This window comes from Diorhabda carinulata, chromosome 7 (assembly GCF_026250575.1).
Source record: "Diorhabda carinulata isolate Delta chromosome 7, icDioCari1.1, whole genome shotgun sequence".
Lineage (NCBI taxonomy): Eukaryota > Metazoa > Arthropoda > Insecta > Coleoptera > Chrysomelidae > Diorhabda > Diorhabda carinulata.
Window position 1 is genome coordinate 15817582 of NC_079466.1, and position 6048 is coordinate 15823629.

The window sequence follows — 6048 nt, forward strand, 5'->3', positions numbered from 1 at the left end:
ACAGTCTTTATTTTTGAAAGCATCCGAACTTGGTCATAGTTGCATTATTTTGTTATCAAGCTATTATTTGCTCTTCTGTTGATGTATCCACTCAGATTCAAGTTTTTTATAAAATATATATGTAGCATCTGTTATTTTCGTGGCCTTTGAGTAGTTTTTCTCCTAAAGATAAACCTAACATTGATCTTTTCATGGTGTGATGGGCTTCAAAAGCCAATGAAGCCTGAAAGCAGTTTTTTAGCCATAATTTGGTGCAGAAATAAACATGAAGAATGTAATTGTTCCAATAAAAAATAATAATTTAATTAATGTAATTTCTATTTTCAAATGAACAGTTGATACTATATAATTAGATCATACAAACTTGGTTAAGTTATTCCACTTCTCCTCAAAGAGATACCCAAAAGAAGATCTAAGGTTATAAGCTAACACCAAAACCAGCCAATACATGTTCACGATCTATATATGTATGTGATTAGGATGTCATGTACACTGTGACCCAAAGGATCTCTATTGTACCCCCTTTCCTTGCTTAGACAGTTCAAGAAGTGGCTCTAGCCAGCAGAGATATTTCTTCTATTTTATACACTCCCAGGTGTAATGCTCTGTAGTTCCATAATCTCTTACAATTGGATATAATATGCAAAATGCATTCTCTTCTGAACCTATCTCCATCAGGTGTCCATTGAGACGGTAATGCTCCAACAAATTTCTGTTAGAACTGGTGGATTGTTCTTGCCTAGATTGATACATTCACAGATCGTTTTTGTTTTCCCTGGACTGTCTTGCCTGTCCCAAACCTATAGATTCTTCCAATAACATGTTTTAATCCTAACCACTTTCTATTCCAGTGTTTTCTTCATGAGTATTCATCTGCAGATATTCCGCAAAAAGGTTTCGGTCCTCTGAAAGTTTTATGGTTCCTTATTTTAATAAGTCTGCGTACTATTCAGTTTCTTTCCACTTCAATGTGTCGCCGAACAGACTGAAAGGTTCTCTATTCCTTTCTGCTTGAAAATACTTAATATATTGAGCAAAATTTTCAATGATAAACTCCAATATAAAACGTAGCGTCGCAATGGAAAATGTCGTTCCACATTTCCATTTACATATTTTCCTTTCTAATTTTCATGTGAAGAACTGGAAACCAATTCTGTGAGTTCAAATATGAATTTGAGAAATCAAATATTTAATTTATTTATTGAAATGTCCATTTTCGACTACTATATCCTTTTTTTCACTATAGATTAATTGTATTGACATAGGCAATTCAACCACTCAAACATACCAAAAACTTATCAAGCTTACCTAAAGTCACCTAAGTAAAATTTGCAGTCATGAACTATTTTTTATACTTTCCTCAATTGATTCATCATATTATCTATCAAGAATAATCTCGCTCAACATTTTAAAAAAATACCGATTCAATTAATGTTGTGGTTTGCCTATGAATGTCATATTTTGCATACTACTTTGATGAATGCTTATAAACGAAAATCCAAAATTCAGCATATCATTCAAAATTAATTTTTACAATATGAAGCTTACAATAAATTTGGGTATATATTATTAATTTTTTTCAAATTATCTTCAATGATGTAGACAATTTGTTATCACAATACGAGACACAACAGTCATCACCCTATCGAAACAACAGTTTTTGCCACTGTCGGTAAATGTTTATTTTTCTATTAACAATTTTGAAACATAAAAAAAAACATGATCTCCATTCTTGTCAAACTGTATTTGCGCAGTACTAATTTGTAATCCATGGACTATTTATCACTTCTTTTAGTGAACAGTTAAAATATTTTTCCAAGTATAAGTATAATGAATATATCGGATAAACACCTAATTAACCTGCCTATAATTTCCAAGCAGATGAACCCGACTAGATTTTTTTGTGAAGATCCGATAAGTACCTTATGAGGTAATTGCGCAGCCTAATGAGGTATAGGTCAGGATAACCTGACAAGGACTTGATAAGAATATAACGCAGGTCCTGATCGGGTTTACTTTATATGGTCCTTATCAGGATTGCCCTATATGGTCCTGATTAGGACCTCCTAATAAGATCTTGAACAGAATTACCTTATGGGGTTCTAATGAGGATTCCTCAACATGGTTTTGAGCAGGATACTTAATATGGTTAAATTTACCTCATATGATCCTTATCAGGTTTACCTTATATGATCCTTATCAAGATTACCTTCTATGTCTTGATCGGGATTGCTTTGTATGGTCCTAACCAGAATTGGTTCTTGCTTCATTAATTTCGATTCCCGAGATTCTTGTCCAGCAGTAAGCAATAAGTATAGAATAGGTAGAAGCACTACCCTGGGGTAGTATTAGTATAAAAAGTAAACCTTGGTGCCAAAAATTTGGAACAAAATATTCTATATCATCCACAATCATGTAGATACAAAGTAGTAATCGAAATATGTTTCAGAACTAAATACAGCTTCTATCTGAAGCAATGAAGCAAACACTAGCATAATTGAGTCGTTTCTATTTTTAAAAAACTAAAATCTACAATTTTTTCGTCTACATTGTCCATATAAATGTAAAAAAAGGATAGAAGCCTTCAAATTATGTCGACTATATCTTGGAAAATAAAGCGTTGTTCTGGAAGTTGTGAGAAAAATATCTGAAATAAATTTACATATTTTACCACCAATTTAACCACGAAACAAAATTTTTATTCAAATATCTTCTAAACTTAAATTGAGGGCTTCTAAGAGACTTAATTATAGTTTTATATAGGATTAAGATTATAGGAGTAGTTGTTATCTAATTTTAAAATGATATAGATAATAATAAAACGCACGAACCAGTTTGTTGGTTATTTTGCTGCTTCGATTTAAATTATTGATTTACTCAATTTATATAAACTATAGTTTGATTCAAATAATGTCTATTATAAAATTAGCGAGAAGCTGAATTACATCAGCAGTATTAAAATTTATTATTTCGATAATAACTGTAAATTTCAACAAATATTCAATTCATCGTACTCTTTGATGTTTAAAATTTATCCGGCTCTGGATTCTTTGATCAAATATGAACATGACATGACATATTGTCTCTTTTTCTAAGCTGCCTCAGCTAAGAGCTTTTTACAAATAATAGACATTAGGAGATGCCAAAATAACTTCACAATTTTTTATGTAGCCAAAGTTTCTCAGAAGATATATCAACAGTTATTGAAAAGTAAAGTATATAGAATGTTATTCACAATCTTATCATGATAAAATAAAAATAAAACGCAAATTTTCTATTGATTTAGGTAATAAGGGAAAAATAAGACAAAAATCAGTAATATAGAAAAGTTTTTAATTAAAGTTTGGTGGTTATGATATAATTAATCGACCAACGGAACTTACTGTGAAGTTAGATCGTGATTTTAATTTACTTCCATTCCAAAGAATTATTAATTGTGCAGTCTACCATTCAGGCGCTAGAAATATTTGATTTTCTTAACTTTTAGTCCCGTTGATTGTGCTCAAAATTACAAAAGTTAAAACCGAAAGATCTGGTCAATTTCACTGTGCTAGGATAAGTACAAATAATTGTTGAATAAATAGATGTCTTTTCAGTTGGTCAAATATATAAGGTAGGATAAATCGAATAAAGAAGTTCCATAGAATGAGAAAGCTATATTGGTACGTCTCAATTCGAATTTAGAAGAGCTTTCGGTACGAGAGAGGCACTAGCTGTAACCCAAGAATTGGTTCAGAACTGCTGCAACAAAAGAAAACATATAGTAAAGTGTTTTATAGATTATGAAAAGCTTTTTACACGATGCAACACCATCAACTTGTTTAAATAATGACTTGACATACACCGAAAAGAAATTGGAACTAATCAGCGCTGAAGTTAGAGTTGAAATATTTATATACGATTTATATACCTTTTGTCAGATCAATCAAAGCTTAATAATAACGCTTATTTTGGAACAATCCAAAGAATGACAGTCGTATTTACTTTGTATCATATTTTCGGTCTTTATTTTATACGCAACATGGCGGTCTTACTGAAATGTTTAAACTACCTACAAAATTTCATACAAATACTCACAAGTCTCGGTTTATTTCAATGTTTACTGCTGAAAATATGAAACCATTAAATACAACAACTTTAAAAACTTTTTGAATCATTATATCTCAGAAACAGTGGCTTGTTGGAGAAAACGATAATTTCATGATCTACAATTTTTTTTTCTAAAGTATTTTTATCATAAAACTCGCCGTTTTGGTGAAAAATGCAAACAACTCATTTTTTCTAAACATGGAAATAATGGGGAACATTCAAATTTTATTTTCAATTAATGTCAAGTCAAATAATGACTTGACATACACCGAAAAGAAATTGGAACTAATCAGCGCTGAAGTTAGAGTTGAAATATTTATATACGATTTATATACCTTTTGTCAGATCAATCAAAGCTTAATAATAACGCTTATTTTGGAACAATCCAAAGAATGACAGTCGTATTTACTTTGTATCATATTTTCGGTCTTTATTTTATACGCAACATGGCGGTCTTACTGAAATGTTTAAACTACCTACAAAATTTCATACAAATACTCACAACAAATCTCGGTTTATTTCAATGTTTACTGCTATAATATGAAACCATTAAATACAACAACTTTAAAAACTTTTTGAATTATTATATCTCAGAAACAGTGGCTTGTTGGAGAAAACGATAATTTTATGATCTACAATTTTTTTTCTAAAGTATTTTTATCATAAAACTCGCCGTTTTGGTGAAAATTGCAAAAAACTAAACATGGAAATAATGGGGAACATTCAAATTTTATTTTCAATACTTTTAGAAATAATTAATTAATCATTATAGAATGAAAGGTATTGCTTAGTATTACGTTTCAAACACATGTACCTAACTTTTCAATTGGTAGTGCTCTACTGAGAAACTAATATTATTTAGTTTATAGTTAAAACACTCTGTTTCCATAACCTTCTGTGATAATTACAATCATTGTATCGCAATAATGAAAATGCTGTGTCTTGCATTGCATAGGCTGTTCTTGTTGTTTTTAGTATACGAAATAATGCAGCATTTAAAAACAGTTGTTCGTTTCCCAACACTTGTTACATATTTTAAATGTAAATGATATTTGTCTTTGTAATATTAAAATTTAATGTACAAAATGTGAAGTAGTGATAATTAAAAGATTAAACTAAAAAATTATGTTCAATTTTTGTTTGCTTTCATCCTTAAACGTATAAAATTGGTATTGTACTGAGACTACTGAGAAGCATTCGGAAGCATTTATAGATATTTTCTGCGCAATCTCCGGCTATGCACGGCTCTTGTAATAGTACTTGCTATCAACCAAGTATTCACAAACGTTCACAAACGATACCTAAGTCGGTTGGAACACAAATAAGAATCGTTCGTATAACGGTAACCCCCATGTTGGAACACGTAAACTCTATCGCGCAGTCTCGTCACCGTACCAAGGAAAGTTTTTCGATGGGTTGGAACGAACCTGGAAGTATTTACCAATAGGTGAGGTACCTAATCTACCTTATATCAATCCTCTCTTGAGCTCCCCTACTACGAGGGTTGCAACTTTAGTTTTGAGATATGGCAACACTGATGTGAATATGTCAAGGCTGTTTATAGATACTTGGTCAAAAAATGGAATTAAATGGCGACATTTTCGTGCAGTGTGCCGATCAACTCGCTTCGATTTCTTCGGCAACCTCCTGTATATTAATTATCCCCTAATGGACTCCCCTATTAAGACCAAAACGTAGAATTTCTGAACGACAAGGTAAAGACTTAGATGTACAGTTTTTCATTTAATTAAAAAAAAAACTCAACCTATTTGTCGTGATTCCGTTAATAGAATTTAATGTTCAGAGGATTTATGAAACAAAACAAAACATGAAAAATAAATCTCGCGAATTTCATGGGCAGTTAATATAAACCTGTAATAGATTACGCCACTATGGACTACAAATTATTGGAAAACAGTTTTAGACCGATTTTTCTGGTATCAGAAATATCGTTGCGAA